Genomic DNA, 12,326 nt, shown 5'->3' on the forward strand with positions numbered 1-12,326 from the left:
TTATTTAATTTTATCATCAATCAAGGGAATGTCCCTTGCTCAGTTCTTCATTGCTCAGTTCTGGTGAATTTTTACATGGAAGTGCCTACATACATAATTTGTACTCATCTAAATTGGAAAAAAAACCCTCAAAATTCCAAAGTGGAATGTTGGATGTATAAACAAGAAATTAGTGCTTACTGGTTCATTGCTATGTTTCATTATACAGTTTTCAATCAATTCTGGGATAAAATCTGTTACTCTATTAAAACATCATGAACATTTAAGATGCATTTAAATGAAGTTTGTGGTTTATACAGCATCTTTCTTAATCTCACCTGAACAAATGTGATTATTATGTACTATGGACTATTTTAGTTATAGCAAAAAACACTGTTTCATAATGCAAAAAAAGTAATTGACAAGAAAAGCAGAATATCCCCTAATTGCACTATCATAAATCCATGGATAAAAGTTCTAAATTTAATAAATCTACACTGCCAGAACATTTAATTAATACTCTTAGCTGCGGCTTTAATAAAATCCTTGTAGGCACAGTGTAATGCCTACATGGAAAGTGCCATGGCCATGTATGCGGTACTCCCTCAGTAGTGTGCCATGCATATTAATGAAGGCGCATTACTTAGGGGGAGCCATGTAACACAGTTATTGAATCAGTCTAGGGAGTGTCTTACTTTGTCCAGAGGTGAGTAACACACCCCCTGCACTGTCAAAGTGTTGGATATCAATGAATGCATGTGTAATAAAAGCTTTTTTTTTTATTTTTATTTTTTTGAGTGTTTGAGCGGTGAGGCACACAGCAATGGACATGTGCCAGAAATCTAAAAATAGAAACTGGATACATTTAGTTATGAAAGTAAAAGTCAAGTTTAAGCATAGCTGAGCGGATTTGCATGCCATGCCATGGTGCTCAGATGTGCTTAAACATAGTGGGGAGATATATGTAAAAGTATAGCAGCAATCCACATGGCCATGTAGCCAAATGGTTAGAGTGACAGCCTTATGTGCAATGGTGCAGGGTTTGAGTATAAAGACAGGTTATTTTGTAAATACACATTATGAGAATAATGTTAAATCCCAGTTATATTTTGTATGATTACAGAGACAGGTTATTAAATTTATTTTGCAAATACACAAATACAAGTACTATTAAACTGTGACTGAATTTTGTATGAATATATAGACAGGTTATTAATCATTTATTTTGCAAATATACATTATGAGACGTATGTTTAAACCATTGATTGCATAGTGTATGCATGCACAGATATGTTATTAAGCATCTATGTGGCAAATACACACTTATAAGATGTATTTGTAAATCCTACTTTGCTGTGCTCAGCTAAGCTCTGCTAAGCACAGCCAAGCCTTGCCAAGCACTGCTTAAACAAGGACTGTTTTAGCTGTGTTTAGCTGGTCTGCATACAGCTAAGCATTGCTAAGCATTGCCAGTTTAAGCACGGCTCAGCTAAGCTCAGCAGGTTGGTGTGGTGCTAAGAGAAGGGCTGCATTTTTAAAAATTGCCCAATGGTGGTAAAGGGCAGGAAAACAGGCTTATTTAAGTGCAACAGGCAGGAATACAACAGATCCAGTTGGAGTTTTAACTTGGTAGGAACTATGGCAGATGTTGGAGAGGGTGCATGCTTTCTGGAGTCCGGGGTCATGGTTGAACTCTTCATTAAATACCATGCTGTCTGTCTGCTGCCGAGCCAGTACCAGGGATCGGAGTACGTGTCGGAGTCAGCTGCATCATCATTATGATGATCTCAAGTGTCATAAGAAGGCTCTCTTGGTTACCTGGGTCCAAGATTCTTGGGATGGAATGCCCCATAAATTTGCAAGTACTGTTTGAATTGTTTTACCAATGCCTAATCTGAATGTATAATAGACAAGTATTCATAATGCTGTGCTTCTCTCCCTACAGCTGCAGAGGAGAGAGCTCACAACCTAGAGACCCATGCAGGTCACCGGGCCAGGTTGGACTGTGAGTGTAGTGAGTACATATTATCTTACTATCTATAGTCATATAAGCAAGGAGTAATGTATTAACTGTCATTAGGTATATACTGTTTTCATTGTACTGCACTGAATATGGTCATAGAGCTGGACTGCAATAAGTGAGTAATGCCACGTACAGTTCAATAAAGATGAATCCATGAAATCTGAGAATGTTAATTAAATAACATTTCTACTGCATTAATTATGGAATTACAGCTGTGTTGCAACACCTGCATTATACGAACTGTTTTGCAATAAAGACTGGAAAAATATACCACTCACTGCAAGAAGTCACCCCTAATAAAGCTGTGTTTTGCAATATGTGTGTATTTTGGGCTGTTGTTCATGAAATTGAGTATTACACCTGCTGTGAACTAAAAACACAAAGAATACCACTAAGTGACTGAAGGTTAGTTAATAAAGACTGTTGTGCTAAACTGTAGATTTGGAGCTGTACTACAATATATAATGCATTATGATATTTGTTCTGCACTAAGATCTGAAGCAATAATACAAACGCCCAAGGTATACTGTATATATCAGGATTGTCTTGTGTTAAACATTGCATTTTAGCTCTGTGCATTCATGCTCTTAGGTACGCTGCTGCAGCCAAGTATGAAACTGTAATAGGTGTAGACTGCAAATATACCATCTGCAACTGTATATGGGTCAGGTAGCCAACCCAGCTCTTCAATATGGTTTTACACATCACAGATATTTCCTCCCACTAGGGGTATATTGTTTACACCTGCATTCCACGTATTAATGGACAGTTCACCTACTAGTTATGTCATGCATGAATCTCATGCATGAGTGCTCAAGTGTCACTGCAGTCTTGTATAACACTCTACCTCTATTACCAGGTCATGTTTTGTTATCAGGTGAGCTCTAGGCACATATCACTCAATCAAAATTCTGCAGTAGCTCAATTTGATAAATGCTATCTGTGATGTGCATTTTTTTCACACACAGATCAGGGTTCAAATCCAGTGACAAGTACTACTGAATATTATTGAATCAGTTATGTATTGTTAACAGATGTTCTCCCCACAAGTATTACAGGTAAATAAATGGTTGTTGTAGCCATTAGTATGGGTTAATTTGTGTGTTCAGATGTACCACAGTGTTAACAGCAGTGCTCAGCAATGTAATAAGACATCAAAAAATAAAGGCAGCAAGTGCAATACTAATAAAAGTTAATACAATAAATAAAATGTGTCATCTTGGTATGGCTGTATGCCTGGTGTGTCTGTGAATGTCTGCTGATAGTCTAACCCCATGCCTGCCAAGGATGGCATGATAGCCATAAACTCTCTGTACTGTGCACAATACATGTCTCTCAAGTGTCACGCTGTCATGGACTGTGATCACTGTTGCCTAATCCCTTGGTCACAGATCTATCATTGACATGATTTATGTCAATAGCACAGTCACACTACATCAGTCCACAGTACACTTTGGTAGTCATATATGTCCCCCTGACATGTAATAGTCTGCTATAGTTGTGTACCTGTAGGTGTTGCAGCTTGGCCCACACTGTGCCATGTGGATAGCGTAAGAGGTATGTATGTGCTATACAAGCTATAGGACATTTGTATGCATGAAGTAAGGGCAAACCTGTAGAGTATATAAGAGTACGATTGCAAACAATATAGCCTATACTGGTATTAATGGACTGTATCTCTCTCTCCCCTCACCCCTTATCTGCATCATAATTTATTATTGTTATACATCGGTTAGGGTTTACTATTAACATATGTTGTTCTCAAAACATTATGTTGGGCCCTGTGTTTTATTATTGTTATGCATTACAATGTTTGCATAATAACATACCTTGTTGAATTACCTGTGTTGGCCTTAAGCCACAACTGTTACTGGCATGCTATTACTATACTGACTGTTATCTCACTTACTGTTGTGCTCCATATGCTATGCAATGCCATGTTACTGGGTTATTTTCAATGTTCTGGCATGCTGTTATAACTAGCTAAATGTTCTGTTCATTACTAACCTACACACTTTGAAATACCTCAACACCATAGCTCGACTGGGTAGGCCAGTTTGTGGTGATCCACCTACCCTACCTCAGCCGGCCATGGCACTGGGCTCCAGCACATATGGAACCCAAGCTAGTGGTGCACCCCTGCTGGCCCTGCACTACCTATAGGTGGAACTCTCTCAGGGGATGGGGCTCTTTTCGTCCCTGGGGTGGCATGGAGGGGAATTGCCACTCGAGACAAGTTTCCAGTGATGGTGTGCAGGATCATGCATCATGGCTATGAGGACCACCTGCACTGGATTGATGGCAGACTCATCAACCTGGAGGGGCAAGGTGGTCCCTATGCCCAGCCCCCAGCACAGCCACCTTTGGGGTAGTGAAGGAGCAGTGTTGACTGCCCAAGCGTGTGGAGCTCAGTCTCACTGCTGCCATCTGTGGGCACATGGCTCTCTGATTTCAAAATACCCTCCCCATCCAAGGTATTTACCCCCCCCTTATGTGTCACACACCACTCCTGTATCCTGTCTTGTCTGTCCTGTCTGTTTGTAAATGCAACCTCTCCTATCTGACATACCTTCCTACATGTACATATATCCCTTCCCCAATATTCTACTCTCTCCTTAAAAAGAGGGCATCTGTCCCACAAAAATATCACCCCATACATAGCTCTCTATTTCGCATCCATGCCCACTGGACACACTCAATTATGACAATAATGAATGCACACAGTTATGTTGTCCTCACCCCTCTCTCTGGGGTGTGAGGCTCCCGATTCCAAATTCTCTGCAACCTGCACAACTGTTGCTGTACAAGAAATGGAGAGCTATGGTCCTTTTCTACACCTGTCCTCCACATCCCTACCTGACTTTCAGTATGTTTTTCCCCCTGCTTGCCCCCATTTCACCACTTTCCTATCACCCCTTATTTCTTTTCTTTTTTTTTTAATTAGTTCAGGTTTAAGAGGAGCTAAGCAGCGCTGCACACTGTGACTGCTTAAGACTGATTAAAACTTCCTTAATCACCTTCTATCTTTCTGATACTGCTAGGCACATCTGCAGAATAATCAATCCAGGACCCTGTCCACTCTACCATAGTGCATACGCCCACTAGGCCACTCAGCTCTGAAGCAAAACAGGTGATTCCGTAAACATATCCTTATTGCCAATGACACACTGCTTGTACATATGTTAAAGGTGACAGTGTAATTGGAACTGTGATGTAGACATCAAGCCAGTATACAGCGAAATAAATAATGGATGCACGTGAGGCCTAGGATAGCAGGTATAGCTGTCAATGGCACAGACAGTTGCAGAATGTCCACAGTGGTGCCACCTATTTTTGGCATAGTTTTCACAAAAGTTATTCTGTGTGCTGAAATACTGGCAAGTCAGTACAGATTGTGGTCAGAAAATCATGACAGACAGTTCAGTGTCACACATCATACCCATCCGAGCACACATGCTTATGCAAATCCTGTGTAACAGACTGTATGCATGTACATATATCTTGCAAATACACCTGCTGTACTATTGACTCAGTATATCAGTTTGTTAAATTCTTAGTATGCTGTACATTTTGCCACCCACAGTCCTGGGTATGAATCCAGTGTATTGCACTTCAATGATATGCTTGTGAATACAACAAATAATGACTGAGTCCTGAAGTTTTAAGCAGAACAGGTTGCAGATACTGCACTCACTGCTACCCATGTTAGCACATCAAAGGCCTGTAGGTAGGCACACACTGCAGAAATATGTATAGGCTTCCTAAATGTCACTTATCACTCTCTGAATGGCACTATTACATAACATATGTACCTTAAGCACATGACTCACCTGGACTGTTATGGTTACCCTCACCCTGGCACTGCTGTAATAACAGAGCTGACATTGCTCCCTCACTGGCACATATAGCTTGCTGTTCTCCAATGTGTTCACACTCCCCAGTATGACTCCTAGGAAAAACCCATCAGCTGCAGCCTGCAACATATGTTCAGCTATCTGCCACAGACCTACCATATCTCAAAATCCCCTAGAACAAGGGATCCACACAACACCCAAACATAAGGGGGTAGGGGTCAAAGGTCAAGCGACAGTGACATGTGTCAAGTCTTCCCCTACAAACATACACCGTTGATAGACCAACAGCTGTTGTAGAAGCAGGCATATTCTGATGCGTGTGACATATGACACTCGCAAATGTCCGCCCCATACTGATCTCAGCCCACATTGTGTAACACTGAACTGCCACATAATCAGAAGGTCATTGCACAATGGCCAAACATAGCATGCAAAACTGTGGACATACCACATAAATCCCAACAGTGGACAGTATTTTTACCTACCCTCTGCAATGCTGTAGGCTCCACACCTCGATAATGTCCATATCTCAGACTAGGAATGCGGCCAAGGCCTATATGAAGGCTTTAAATATAGCACTGTTGTGCCATGCCATTGGCTAATGAAAGTGAAACTCAGCTATTCTGGATGCAATTACTAAGTCTGAGCCACAGAGTGATGCACAGGCAATCATCTGTTAATGAGCATTACCTACAATAGGCAAGCAGCTGCCTATAGTAAACAGGTCTGTGACTTGCTTTACCAAGATAGATTGCAATTTCAGAAGCATTTCTCTTCAGGACTTTTGCACAAAAAAAGATTACAGCACTCTATTAAGTACGTAATAGTAGTCCCCATTTAATGGGATGCAGATGGGAGGATGCAGTTATGGGGTATAGGGATTACAACAGTAGGCCTGTAGTTCATCTATCTCTTGGAATGACATGTTGGTGATAGTCTGCTGTCCAGAATTCCTTTCAACTCTGCCTGCTGTGATATAGATCACAGCTCTGGCCCTCTCAGTCCCTCCTACAATGGTCAGCTCCTGTACAAATGCTACTGGATTGTCTGTTAGACAATGGTTACAGTACATAATGGTGGACACAGCTGGCATATCACATGATGTACTATCATTCAGCTCCTCTCAGTCTGTGAATGTCACACAGGAATAGTTCAAACATTGTACAGGTGTCCCTGACTATCCCTGATGTACTTTGGCTAGGTACTGTTTAGTCGACATTCGTATCTCATCACTTGAGAGCTATGTCTAGCATACCTGGTACCCCCCTACAGCAGGCCTTCAGGTCATAGCCAATAGTAGTGGGGGGGCACAGGCCTGACCTCAGTGACAGAGTGTACATATTGATCATACAAAGTAAGAGAATTAATACAGTAACAGATATTACTGTAGCATAACTGTTTTCTGAGGGTTCTGGCATGTGACAGCCAGATTCTCCACATTCCGAGATCAACCATTAAATATTGTCCAACCATTTTCTAGACATCCACTTTTCTGGCAAAGGGACTGCATATATCAGGCGCACGTACACATTCCATAAACATCTGTATACTACAGAAGTCAGACACCTACAGGGAAGATACCCTACAGCACATTTGCAGTGCTGTCTGTCATTGCATCACACAGATGTTGCTGGACTGTATCCATATACTTGTAGTAACTCTCAGCTATTTGTCAGACAGTGGCTGTATGACTTAGTACTGGGATGTTCCCAATAGAGGACACACCACAGCAGATGGCATTGATGGAAGTGGAGACATACAACACACTCCATCACAGCACACAAGGACACAACCAATATTGCCACTATGTTGCTGATAGCCACTTACATACTGTATTGATAGATGGTGGGGTATGATGTGAGAGTTAGTGGAGGACTGTACAGGCCAATTTGGATGTGCAGGGTGTACATAGTGGAGAGAAATGTATGTGGTCTTGTGATATGTTCCCCTCTTCTTGTCTTTCAGAAAAGATGTATAGATGGAGGCAGCCGCCATTTTTAGCTGCAGAAAATTATGTGATCCTGGGTGGCCTCAAACTGCATCGCAACATACTGCTGTCTAGGAGTTGCCAGAATTGTGAGCAATATGCTGCACTGTGGGCTGACCTCATCATAGCAGTAAACCAAGTAGGGCTACAGGAAAGAAGCTACAAGCAAGTCCGACACTGGGCAACAGATTTGGTAAATGCTGCACGACAAAAGGTCACTGCTGTGGCCAAGGAACGTGCTGCACTGGTGGAGTGCCTGCAGCAGAACAACCATTCTCAGCCACAGAGGAATTCTTGGCAAACCTTGGATCAGCCACCAACTCCCAAGCATCCATCACCCCATATATTATGGAGGTGGGTGCCACAGATTCCACAGCAGATGAGAGTCCAGTTAAGCCTCCTGTGTTCATCACTGTAATACTGTATAAGTCATTCTGGCAGCCTTTGCATACCAGTACATGGATGTAAGGCCAATCTGCATTGGGGGGGGGGGGTTCTTTGTAATGCACACTTGTCCACACATACTCAAAATGTCAGCAATGTGGGCAGTATCACAGTTCCTACTGTACATGTTAATATATGCACATACTATCCTGTAACAATGCCACATTTATTTTTGGTGACAATACCTCTCCCTCAGATTTACATAGGTACGTTAGGTGTGGCCAGAGTCCAACATCCTGTAGCCAGTGAGTCTGAAACTGTTTTTGTATGGATCATATATACCCAAAGAATGTTAAGGGCTGCCATTTTGCTGTAGACACAACGGATATGCTTAGCCAGAGTACAATACTTGTATGTTCAGTTTCTGAGGGATTAACTGAAGTGCATTGAATTGGTAATCACAGTAGTGTATTTTCAGGAGCTGTAACATATTTGCATTGAGTTTTGTGAAGGTCTATGGAGTCTGCTATACAGGGGGGGCGATAGCATGTTCAAGATGGGTGCACTGTGTTTTAGGTGTAGGTTTATCACATACACTGACATATCGCTTATCTCACAGGTGTATAGTAGTGGCAGCATTAACCAAACATAGCTACAGTGCTTGTTATAAAGGGCCTGTCTTGTCTGTGTATGTTGTAGTCTGCTTGTGTGTTGTGTATGGGATCTGAAATATGATGTGGTATGTGTAATGCAGTTGTGGCACCTCACCTATATGTGTGTGTGTGTGTGTGTGTGTGTGTGTGTGTGTGTGTGTGTGTGTGTGTGTGTGTGTGTGTGTGTGTGTGGATCACCAGACATAATAGTGCAGGTATTAATGTATTTAAGTTGTCTTCCTCCTCACAGGTGACTGTGGCTGGAATGTGTCCCCCTCACAACCAGATATCAATGCCTCATCAGACTCTGATTATCATGGTGGCCATAGTGAGGCACAGGTGGGGTTGTTGGCGGCTGAATCCTTCCCATGGGTTGACAACCCACTTCTTCCCCCATTGTCCTTGCACACAGTCGGTATGCTCACACATACCCAGTCCCCTGAGGCCACAGATATTGGGCAGTCAGAGTGTGGTGGCATCAAACAGGAGAATGTGGCAACTATGGCATCAGTAAGTGCAGACACTAGCCATAACCAGAGAACTGGCTCAAAGGAGGACTGCTGCCCATCCACCACCTGTCTCAGGCATCACATCATGAGTGACTTGATGCACGTTTCTGTCCATCATGGAGGCACAGGCATGTTCCAAATGCAACACCAGATGGATGCTCAGGATCATGGATGCATCACTGTCTGACATGCGTGACTCCCTCCACCACACTGGTGATGCCATGCATCATTTCACTGATGTAGTGGACAGTCAGGTGAGACATTGTCAGTCCTTGGCCACACATTGCCTTTGCTAGAACATATGGTGGGAGTAGAGTGTCAGACACATGGCCATAGGTCAGCAGCAATATCCGCTGAGATGCCATGTGGTCATGCACACTCACACTCCCATAGTGGCAGTGGTCCACAACATGATGTGGCAGGCCATGGGCACATGGTCCTGGGCATTCCCATGAGGGACACAGGCACAGCAGAGACCAGTCACCATCAGCAACTAGTACCACATCTGACCTGGGCATGGTGGTGGTAGTGCCACTCCTGGAAGAGTCAATTCTCACGTTCATGGCTGGAGATGGTGAACTGTCCATTCGCCATGTATGGGCCACTGCTGTCCAACATACCCACCTGTAGGGATAGCACATGGCTTGACTGTGTATGCATACACTCTCAAACATCACTCTCACATGCAGGTCATCAACAGACACACATGTCACCTCTTCATGGCCCAGCTGACCAGCACCCCTTCCTGACTCACACACACGATGTCAACTGTTTGGCACAACCTAGGCCTCTGGCACCCCCACACCATGCCCTGTGCATGTGATGATACCTGTGCCTGATCCCTGCCATCAATACCATCTATGCAGGGACATGCAAATATGTGTTTGATGCACAAGGTGACTATAGTACATTATATGACATTTTGTAGTGCGGTAGTGTTATGCATGACAGGTACTGTATGCTGCCATGTGTCATGTGTACACATCAAAGTGTTTGCATGTTTGTTGCATGATGTTACATTGGCAGTTGTGTTGCAGACTGATAGGTGTCTCTCAGACCTTTTTATGTTTCTGTTCCCAGGGTCTGCACTGTGGAGACTTGGTGGCAATACAGCATCTGAAAAAGGGATGGCACCAAAGCTGAAATATGACATCAGCAATGTACAGCTGTATATGTGCATGGTTACCTAGGTGTTTATGTATAGAACAGTGTGTCAGGGACAATGGGGCAGATTCATAATCCTGCATGCATACCCCATGGTAAGGCATGCTACCCTTGATATGTGCACCTGGGTGTTCTGTACCTACAAATGTATGTGTTGGTGTATAGCATGTATGCTTACATACATGTGGGCTATTTAGGACAAGTAGCTACTCCCAGGGCCTTAAAATGTATAACCATTGCACTCAGATAGGGGGGATATATTTACACGCGTAGAATCACCCTTTCTGAGATTAGAACCCCTACCTATCATATAGTATATACTATAGAACTAAGTACTTATTGCATGAACCATGTTTTGAGAGTGTCTGCCAGTGCTGTTAAGGTGGAAGACATCAGCAGCCCCTGTAAAGGATGCCAATGGGAGGGTTGACAGGTAGGCACTGGGCCTTAATATGTATAACCATTGCAGACAGAGAAGCATGCTAGTGAAAAAGGACACATTTATACACACAGAGTGGTCCTGTCTGAGATTAGAACCCCTACCTGTTTAGTAGCATATACTCTAGCACTAGGTACTTATCCAATGAGCCATGGAGGTTACGTGCTTTAAGAGTGTCTGCCGGTACTGTCAAAGTGGATGACATCAGCAGGCCCTGTAAAGGGGGTTGATAGGTAGCCACAGGGCCTTAAAATGTATAACCAGTACAGACTGATAGGCAAGATAGACACACTGGTGCAAGGGGATATATTTACGCACACACTCACAGTGTTGCCCTTTCTGAGATTAGGAACCCTACCAATCTAGGTAGTATATACTATAGCACAAAGTAATTAGCACATGCACCATGGAGCTTAGGTGTTTTGAGAGTGTCTGCCAGTGCTAAGGTGGATGACATCAGCAGGCCATGTAAAGGAGGCCAATAGGGGGATTGACAGATAGACACAGTGGTGCAAGGGGATACACTTACACACACACACACAGAGGTGCCCTTTCTAAAATGTGAACCCCTACCTATCTAGTAGTATATTCTATAGCACTACGTGCTTATTGCATGTGCCACATAGGATGTGTTTTGAGAGTTTCTGCCAGTGCTATTAAGGTGGACGACATCAGCAGCTGTTGACAGAGAAGGCACTGTTGTGGAGGATGCTAGTCACAGGACCAAAAATGATTGAGCATTACACAAACATAGGCCTGATGGACATGTCTGTATTGTTGTATGGGGTCTACATCATAATATCGAAGTCTGACAACTTCAAAGCACTAAAGGTCGAACTTCAATGTTCGAAGTGTCAGAAGTTTAAAACATATAGCTGAGATCGCCATAGAGTGCGGGGAGGGAAGATTTCCCTTTTCTGCATTGTAGTGCGATCTCGGAGTTGATATATTTAAGTAGCAGGGGTGCTGGGGGGCTTGCCTCCCTGCATAGAGCATTTTTTTTGTCTTGGGTTTTAAATTTTTTTTTTGACATTCGAAGTTTTAACACTTCAAACATTCAAGTTCGACCTTAAGTGCTTCAAAGTTGTCAGACATCGACAATATGATATAGACCCTTTGTATGGAACATCTCCACATACCCACACAGAAAGTAGCTGATGCTAGATTAAAACCCAATATCTGCCTAGTATTATACACTACAGCTCACAGTACTAGTTGCGTGCACCACCAGTTACATTTAGTGTACAAGTGGCTGCAGCACTACATCACTCTACACCTTTATGTGGCTATATATATATATATATATATATATATATATATATATATATATATAT

Source organism: Protopterus annectens, chromosome 10.part0 (genome assembly GCF_019279795.1).
Source record: "Protopterus annectens isolate FY-2018-M chromosome 10.part0, PAN1.0, whole genome shotgun sequence".
Taxonomy (NCBI): domain Eukaryota; kingdom Metazoa; phylum Chordata; order Ceratodontiformes; family Protopteridae; genus Protopterus; species Protopterus annectens.